The sequence below is a fragment of the Enhydra lutris genome, unplaced genomic scaffold (assembly GCF_002288905.1).
Source record: "Enhydra lutris kenyoni isolate GAN:26980312 unplaced genomic scaffold, ASM228890v2 scaffoldscaffold46, whole genome shotgun sequence".
Lineage (NCBI taxonomy): Eukaryota > Metazoa > Chordata > Mammalia > Carnivora > Mustelidae > Enhydra > Enhydra lutris.
Genome location: NW_019154130.1, coordinates 4,814,695 through 4,824,193, shown reverse-complemented (window position 1 = coordinate 4,824,193; position 9,499 = coordinate 4,814,695). Strand labels below are relative to the sequence as shown.

The 9,499-nt window shown below is 44.9% G+C and overlaps 1 long non-coding RNA gene across 2 annotated transcripts in view; it reads left to right on the top strand.

Moving 5' to 3' along the window:
• LOC111156470 overlaps positions 1-7,625 on the top strand; it is a 10,534-nt gene extending 2,909 nt beyond the window's left edge. Inside the window, exons 2-4 of one of the 2 annotated variants that reach the window (XR_002641214.1) lie at positions 676-788; positions 1,426-1,492; positions 7,199-7,625. This is a non-coding gene — a long non-coding RNA (uncharacterized LOC111156470). The remainder of the gene's footprint in view (positions 1-675; positions 789-1,425; positions 1,493-7,198) is intronic. The other variant, XR_002641215.1, reaches the window with a different exon arrangement.
• Positions 7,626-9,499: the final 1,874 nt, after the last annotated feature.

Genomic DNA, 9,499 nt, shown 5'->3' with positions numbered 1-9,499 from the left:
TGAGTCTTCACCCCGGTAGCAGCTCTACTCGCTTCTCCTGCAAAGCTAGCCTAATCAAACCCTCCACTCAGGAGGACCAGCAGGAACCTCCTCAGGGTCATCCTGTAAGGTCAGAGACACGAGCACCAGCTGAGCATAGCCCCCCGCTTGGAGTTGAGGTTTCAGCAACATGGGGCCCATCTGTTACGTTTCTTAGAGACACCAACCCCTTTCCTTTGTCCCCTCGGGCTGCGTGGTGAGAGAAGTTCCTGCACTTGCTACCTCTGTGATGCTTTGAAGTTCTCTTTTCACCCTTTCAAGTTAACTAGTTGATCATTTTGGACCTACTTGACAATTTTTTCAAATGTATTATTTATTTATTTGGAGGGGGGCGGCAGAAGGAGAGAGAGAGAGCATCTCAATCAGACTCCCCACTGAGCACAGAGCCCAATGTGGGGCTCCATCTCATGACCCTGAGATCACGACCAAAGCCAAAATCAAGAGTCGGATGCTTGAGCCACCCAGGTGCCCCCTTACATTAATTTATCTGTGCTCAAAACCAGGTGTAGTTTCTGCCTCCTGTGTGAACTTTGATTGACATAGCAAGTAACAAGGAATTATCAGTAGGATTATAAAAATAGATGAAGGCCATTCTCAAAGAGCCTTTTGTAACTGAGTTTGGACTTTATTCTGTAGGCTCCAGGGAACTCGGAAGCCTGCTATGCACAGAGCTGCTCTGGTTGGATGTGCATTCTAGAAGAATCACTCTGGAAGCAATGTAGCAGATGGATCTAAGAACTGGACCACAGGTATGAGGAAAAGACAGATTAAAAGAAGATAAGAACAGAAACTGAAATGGAGCAAAATTGTTGAGAAAAGAAGAGGGCCAGGTTCAAGAAATATTTAGGAGGAAAAGCCAGCAACGTGTAGTGGCTGGTTGGATGGGGGTTGTGGGGAGGGAGGAGTCTTGAATGAAGCCTCAGTTTCTCCCTTGGGTACCTAGGTAGGTAATAGTGCTATACCTGAAACTGTGACTTTAGGAAGGCAAACAGATGTGAAGAGGAAGACAATGAGTTTAGCTTTAAGTAATGTGGAAAGTTTTGTTTATCTATTGATATGTGATAAACAACCCCCAAACCTGATCACTTTTAACACAACAACCATTGTGTTATTTCTCATGATTCTGTAAGCTGGGCTGGGCTCAGCTGGACAGTTCTGCTGGTCTTGCTAGGAGTCACTTATGTGACTATAACTACGTGTGCTCAACTTGGATGCTGGGACACCTGTATTTCTCTCTCTCCATGTGATCTGTCGAGTTGCCTCATGGTTCTTACCTGGTGGCTTTAGGGTCCCAAGAACCCAAAAGTAGTAGCTTCTAACCTCTCTTGAATTTTAGCCTTGCAACTGACACAGTAATGTTTCTACCACATTCCTTCAATTAACAAGGCCGCACAAGACTCAAGGAAAGACAACACAAGAGTATGAATGGAGGGGGTGCACCTGGCTGGCTCAGGTCAGTAGAGCATGCAATTCCTGATCTTGGAGTTGTGAGTTCAAGCCCCATGTTGGATATAGAGAATACTTAAAAATAAAATGATCTTTATGTAAGAAAAAAAAAAAAGAGTAGGGGCTCCTGGGTGGCCCAGTTAAGTATCTGACTCTTGATCTCAGCTCAGGTCTTGATCTCAGGAGTTCAAACCCCATGCTGGGCTCCACACTAAGCATGGAGCCTACTTAAAAAAAAAAAAAAAAAAGTATGAATGGTTGAGAGGCATTGTTCTTTTTTTTTTTCTTTTAAGATTTTATTTACTTATTAGAGAGAGACACAGCGAGAGAAGGAACACAAGCAGAGGGGAGAAGGAGAAGCAGGCTTCCCGCTAAGCAGGGATCCCGATGTGGGGCTCGATCCCAGGGCCCTAGGATCATGACCTGCGCTGAAGGCAGCCGCTTAACGACTGAGCCACCCAGACGTTCATTAGAGGCCGTGAAAGTAAACCTATCATGAGAAATTTTATGGGGCCAAGGGGACATCCAAGTGGAGATGTTTAGCAAGCAGTTGGGAGTCTGTTGCTTGAGGATCTAGACAGGGATTAAAACATGAGAGAGGACAAAATTAGAATGCAGAGAGAAAAGCAGGGGGCCAAAGGCAGGACCATAAGGTTGTATATCTAAGAAGTGAGCACTCAGTGAGCCTGACAAAGGTCAGTCTGATATCATGGATGCCAAGAAAGTAGAGTTTCAAGGACTAAGTGGCCCGCCATGTCTAATGCAGCGGACAGCACCAGAATGTGACCAAAGCATCTATTGGATTTCTCACAATGGCAGACATCATAGTGGACAGAGTTTTTTGTTTTTTTGTTTTTTTGTTTTGTTTTTCCTTTTCCGAGACTACTTCTTTTTTTTTTTTTTTTAAGCAGTTTTATATTCATAGCAAATTTAAGGGGCAGGTTGGATGCCTGGGTGGCTCAGTCAGTTAAGCCACTACCTCCAGCTCAGGTCATGATCCGGAGTCCTGGGATGGAGCCCCGCATTGGGCTTCTTGCTCAGTGGGGAGCCTGCTTCTCTCTCTACCTCTGCCTGCTACTCTGCCTGCTTGTGCACACTCTCTCTCTGACAAATAAATAAATAAATAAAATCTTGAAAAAAAAAATTAAGGGGCAGGTACAAGACTTCCCATATACCCCCAACTCCCACACATGCACAACCTCCCCGATTATCAGTATCCCCTACTGGAATGCTACATTTGTTACAGTTGTTCTAGACCCACCTTGATATATCATCATCACCCAAAGTCCAGAGTTTTGCCTTAAGGTTCACTCTTGGTGGTGTATGGTATGGGTTTGGACAAATGCATTAATGTCATGTATCTATCATTATAGCATCACTATCCTAAAAATCTTCTGTGCTCTGCAACATGTTTTTGACTACTCAAAATCCATGTCTCCTTCTTCAGATAGTGGCACCTTAATTTGATCTCTCCCTCTCAAAGTCCATGTGGTTTGGAAAGCACTAATCATCTCCCGTACACAGTCCCCAGAGTGGAGCATTTAATTCAGGTCTGCCCAGTTGGAATGCTGGATGCACATCCAGGCCCCATCGATAGATTCAGTGCCAAGCCAATGAGTTACAGTTTCAGAACTTTATATTGAAAGTAGCAGGAGAAAAAGGTGCCTGGCTGGCTCAGTCAGTAGAACATGTGACTCTGGAACTTGGGGTCATGAGTTCAAGCCCTATAAGACATCAACTGAAAGTAGTAGGAAAAAGACTGCCTCATGGCTGGTGTTGCTAAGAGCACTGGGAAGTAGGGACAGAGGCCTTGTGGAATGGGAGACCACTCTGTGAGGCCAACCTAGAAAGTAGTAGAGCAAAGAAGTGGATAGTGAGGGGGAAGGAGAGACTAAATCCAAATGACATTCTTTGACTCACTGGATCCCAACAGGCCTGAAGTTACCCCTACCCTTGAACTTTTCTGTTAAGAGCGATAAGTGACATCTTCATTTCCTTGAGCCAGGTTGAGCTGGGTTTTTTTAACTTGCAGTCTAAAACAATCTTGACCAAAGAGATACTAATTAAAAATGGAGAAGTTGCAATGTTGAAACATATATTTAAACTAATTTTTTAAAAGTTTTCACTGGCCTCATAATCAGACTTTTTAGAGCACAGACTGATAGGGACTCAAACTGTCCCAAGAGAGTGTGGACATTTTTAATCCCCACAGAGTATCTCTGTAGGAAAGGGAAAACAGAATGGAAGAACGGCAGAGAGATGAAAGCAAAGATTTCAGGCATAGGCCCTCAGGCCCAAGCAACAAGGGTTGAGTTTCTTGCCTTTAAACACATCAGGTATGCAAGAATCATTACCTGTTTCTTAATACGGATTTTTAGAACTTTCTGGCAACTCTTTACACACAAAAAGTGTTTAGTTATTATTTGTTTGGATCATTGCTATAACCTGTCTCTACCTTCTTTAAGGTATTATAGTGGCATATGCATAGAATAGTGGTGGGACGGGAGAATGAGATTGAGGAGGAGAAGAGTTTCTCTTTAAAGTTTTCACCCTGTCTATTAACTGAGAATCATACTTTTTTACTTTTTTTTAAAGATTTTATTTATTTATTAGAGAGCAAGTGTGTGTAGGAGTGGAGAGGAGGGGCAGAGGGAGAGAAAAAAGCAGACTTCCCACTGAGCAAGGAGCCCCAAGTGGGGCTCCATCCCAGGACCATGGGATCATGACCTGAGCTGAAGGCAGACGCCTAACCGACTGAGCCAGCCAGGCGCCCCTCATATGTCAAGTTCTAACCCCCCAATACCTTAGAATGTGACCTTGGATACAGGGTCTTTACAGATCAAATCAAGTTAAAATGAAATCATGAGTATGACCCTAATCAAACGTGACCGTGTCCTTATAGAAGGGAAATTAGGAAACACGTGGAGACAGGGAGAATGCCATGTGGAGATGAAGGCAGAAGTCAGGGTGATGCTTCTACAAGCCAAGAAACGCCTAAGTTTGTCAGCATACCGCCAGAAACTAGGGGAGAGTCATGGGAACAGACTCTTCCTGACAGCCCTCCAAGGGAGCCAGCCCTGCCCGCACTTCGGGATTTGGACATCCAGCCTCTAGAACTCTGAGGCAATTACGTTTTGTTGTTTAAGCCACTCAATTTGTGGTGCTCCATTACAGCAGCCCTAGGAAACTATTCCAACCATTACGTACATCTCTCAGAAAGAAAATGATGTCTCCTCACCCCTTCAAATGCACAAATTGAAGGTCTGTTTTAAAAAAACAGAAGAAGGGGCGCCTGGGTGGCTCAGTAGGTTAAGCCTCTGCCTTCGGCTCAGGTCATGATCTCAGGGTCCTGGGATCGAGCCCCGCATCGGGCTCTCTGCTCAGCGGGGAGGCTGCTTCCCCCACCCCCTGCCTGCCTCTCTGCCTACTTGTGATTTCTATACATCAAATAAATAAATAAAATCTGAAAAAAAAAAAACAAAACAAAACAGAAGTAAAGGCCATGCAGAAAACAATTTAAAAATCACATTGTAAATTGAACAGTTTGATCTGTGCTCTTAAACCATCTTTAAGCTGACTTTTCAAACAAACACCCTTACCGATCAATACATACATTCTCCATTTGCTTTTTCTTTCTTTTTTCTTTTTTTTTTTAAGATTTTATTTATTTATTTGACAGACAGAGATCACAAGTAGGCAGAGAGGCAGGCAGAGAGAGAGGAGGAAGCAGGCTCCCTGCTGAGCAGAGAGCCCGATTCGAGGCTCGATCCCAGGACCCTGGGATCATGACCTGAACCGAAGGCAGAGGCTTTAACCCACTGAGCCACCCAGGCGCCCTCCATTTGCTTTTTCAATAAAATGATAGCCTCTAAAGAATTCCCAATCAGCTGAAGAACTGGTTTATATTACCTTTTTTTTTTTTTTTAAGATTTTATGTATTTATTTAACAGAGAGAGAGAGATCACAAGTAGGTGGAGAGGGAGAGGAGGAAGCAGGCTCCCAGCTGAGCAGAGATCCCGAGTGGGGCTTGATCCAAGGACCCTGAGATCACGACCTGAGCCAAAGGCAGAGATTCAACCCACTGAGCCACCCAGATGCCCAAGCACCTGAGTCTTGATTTCAGCTCAGGTGCAGAGCTAGAGTTCAAGAGCCATGTTGGGCTCCAACGCTGGCCATGGAGCCCACTTTAAAAAAAAGGGGGTTGGCGCCTGGGTGGCTCAGTCAGTAGGCATTTGCCTTTGGCTCAGGTCCTGATCTTAGGGTCCTGGGATCCAGCCCCATGTCGGGCTCCCTGCTCAGTAGGGGGTCTGCTTCTCCCTCACCCTCTGCCCCTTCTCCCTGCTTGTGTTCTCTCTCTCTCAAATAAATAAATAAAATCTTTAAAAAAAAAAAGTGTGGGATGGAAAGAAGACACACCCACTTAACAGATGAGAAAAAAGACTCAAGCAAAGAAGGTATTGGTTCTGTATCCTCTGATACCAAAGTTTATGCTGTCAACATCATTTTTGTGTAGCCTCTCCATGCTCAGTCACAAGGGGCCTGACCACAGAGTCCTCTCTTGAAATGCTAACTTAACAGACAAGTTTTGGCTTCCCTCTGAGGACACCAAGAAAAGAATGGGGATAGAGAAGAAAGTGTTAATAGCCCAAATTACAGCAATTCCCTAAGATGCAATTTTGTAACTTTATTTTAGTCACTGCTAAATGGCTACCATCTCCCAACTCCTACATCTCCATATGCTTTATATTCATTCTCTCATTTAACCCTAACACTGAGCCTCTCAGGTAAAGAGTATTGTTTTACTGTCACTTGCTTGAGTTCCAACTATATTACATACATTATATGTACATATTACACATTAATGTATGTATATAGAGAGGGAAGATTTATATATTTATATATGTGTAGCCATCCATGCTTATATTTATAGGTGTATATATAGATACACACATACATACAATAGAAAAAATACATACGTGTGTTTGTATATTACATGTTTCACAGAAGAGTGATATGGATTTAGTAGATCACATTGGCCACCAGCTAAGGAATTTTAGGACACGCATGCCCCATTTGATAGAACCTTACAAGAACTGATGCTAACATGAAATATTTAACAATAGCAAAAGCCTGGAGGAAATACGAATGCAAAAATAACACTAGAGTAAGGAAAGTAATCTTAGCACTGGTGTGATTTCACCCACATGATGTAGCCGTCTTAGGAAAGTGGGGACCATTAAGCAAACATTCCAGAAGCATGTGACATTATTCCAAGATTCGAAGCCTCAAAATAGATTATTATAATTTATGTAACTATTTGCAGTGATTAACTGTTCAGATTCACCATCTGAACTGATAGATTCACCATCATCTATCCTTGGCTTAAAACCATTCAGTGACTTCCCGTTAGACTTGGAATAAAAGTCTGAGTCCTTACCATGACTTTCGTGGTTGGTCAGGGTCTGGGAAAACAGGAAATTCATGAAAGAGGTGGTGGGAACACTAAGGTAAGTGAACTGCAGGAAGTAGCTCCCACCTTGGGAGAACAAGCTAGGGAGAGTAGAGCTAGAAGAATCAGAAGAGCCTGTAAGAACCTGGAGGCTGAACGAAATGCCACTGTGAGAAGCAGCATTGTCATTACTTAGGTGACCATGATGAGAACTGCAAGCAAACAGGCATGAGTAACTCTCTTTTCCCTCCCCCTGCCTTCCAGATTCCCTGGATCCTCTCCTGGTGACAAAACCTAACCCTAGCTGACAAAGGAGCAATATGGTTTGCAGCCCCAGTGTTGCGGAACAGAATAGGGAAAACTGGATTTGGAGGTGAGAGGCCAGCCCAGCCTTCAAGAGCCTCTGTGATCTAGCACCAGCCTCCGTCAATAGCCTGATTCCTTCCATTCTCCCCACCATGTGCTCAATTCCAGTCACACTGGGTGTCTTTTTCTTTCCTAAACACACTAAGCTCATTCCCGCCCCAGACATTCACACATGCTATTCCCTTTCCCCAGAAGTACCTTTTCCCCCTTGGGTCATATTCATTTAGGGTATAACTTAAAGCCACCAACGAAAGAGGATTTCTCTGACTTCATCAAATCTACAAAAGCAACCCTCTCCCCACTCACGTTCCATAAAATTCCCCCATTTTCATTTTATTCATAGCATTAATCTCTATTTAAGATTATCCTTTTTTTTTTTTTTTAAGATTTTATTTTTAAGTAATCTCCACACCCAACATGGGGCTCACACTCACAACTCGGAGATCAAGAGTTGAACACTCAAGGGACGCCTGGGTGGCTCAGCAGTTTAAAGCCTCTGCCTTCAGCTCAGGTCATGATCCCTGGGTCCTGGGATCGAGCCCCACATCTCTGCTCAGTGGGGAGCCTGCTTCCTCCTCTCTCTCTCTGCCTGCCTCTCTGCCTACTTGTGATCTCTCTCTCTCTCTCTGTAAAATAAGTAAATAAAATCTTAAAAAAAAAAAAAAAGAGTTGTACACTCCAGGGCGCCTGGGTGGCTCAGTCGTTAGGCATCTGCCTTGGAATCAGGTCATGATCCCAGGGTCCTGGGGTGGCGTCCCACGTCAGGCTTCCTGCTCAGCGAGGAGTCTGCTTCTCCCTCTCGCACTCCCCCTACTTGTGTTTCCTCTCTTGCTGTCTCTCCCTGTCAATTAAATATCATTTTAAAAAATTAATTAATTTTGAAAAAGTGGTTTCTTGTTTGTTTCTTCCCTAAAAATATGGGGGAGGATTTGTGTCTTATTCATCACTGTATCTTTGGGGTACCAAATGGCGCCAGGTATACAATTTACTAACTATAGAATAAATGCATTTTTAAAACGTTTTAACGATTTTATTTATTTATTTAATAGAGAGAGCACAAACAAGGGGAACAGGAGAGGCAGGCTCCCTGCTGAGCAGGGAGCCCGATGTGGGACAGGATCCCAGGACCCCAGGATCATGACCTGAGCTGAAGGCAGACGCTTAACAGACTGAGCCACCCAGCCATCCCTGAATTCTCATTTCTGCTTAGGTCATGATTTCAGGGTCCTGAGGTAGAGCCCTGCCTCAGGCCCTACGCTCCGCTGGACTCTGCTTGAGGTTCTTCACCCTCCTCACAGACTCCTCCCCACACCTCTAATAAATAAATAAAATCTTTTTTTTTAAAAGTGTCACTCTACTTTCCCCAGTGCTTTCATATACTTCACCTTATTTAGCTTTCCTTCATTTTTTGGTGCAATGGTAGGGTCCTTGGGCAATGGTGAGGACACCAAAACCTTCTTGGGGACCAAAGAGAGACAGTGGATGAGTGACCTCTGCCGACATCTCCAGGAGGGGCCCCCAGAGAAGAGCCGTAACGGGACACCTTCCCTGTGTTCAAAGCAAAGACTATCCAGGACATATGTGTTTCTCTGGGGACCTACTCGAAGGGACCCCCCAAGTGGGGCACTGGCTGGGGTGGTTTCCCTGGGTTTAAGGTAGCCATCTAGTGGACTCGAGTCTCCAGACTGATCCAGACCCTGCGATTAAACTGCTGGGTGATCCTGGGCAGCAAGTAAGTTACCGGGTCCCCCTGGTCGCCCTTCTCCATCTGGAAAATGGGTAGGTAACATGGGCTAGGATTTCTGAGGTTCTGGGAGGTTCATCCTCTGACCCATTTGGTTAGGACAAGCTGGGCCGGGCGAGTTTTGAATACTGGAGACTCAGCAAACCTTTCAAACTTAGGAATGAATGAATGAATGAAACAGCTGGAGGAGTCAAGGGGCTGGAGACACCAAACTGCTGGGAGAACTAAAGTTTGCAGGTCATAAGAGGAGGTCAAGGGGTCAGACGTCGGGTTCCGGTCAAACCCAAGAAGAACCGGAAGTCCCAGATCCGGTCCGCTCAGAGCCCGGGCCTCCAGCCGCGTGACTAAACCTCCCGAGGCGGAGCTTCGGCACCGGGAGAGGGCGGAGTCGGGGCCTCCCAATGGTAGCGCCGGTGTCCTCCCACCTCAGCCAATCAGCGCAGGGAGACGGCAAA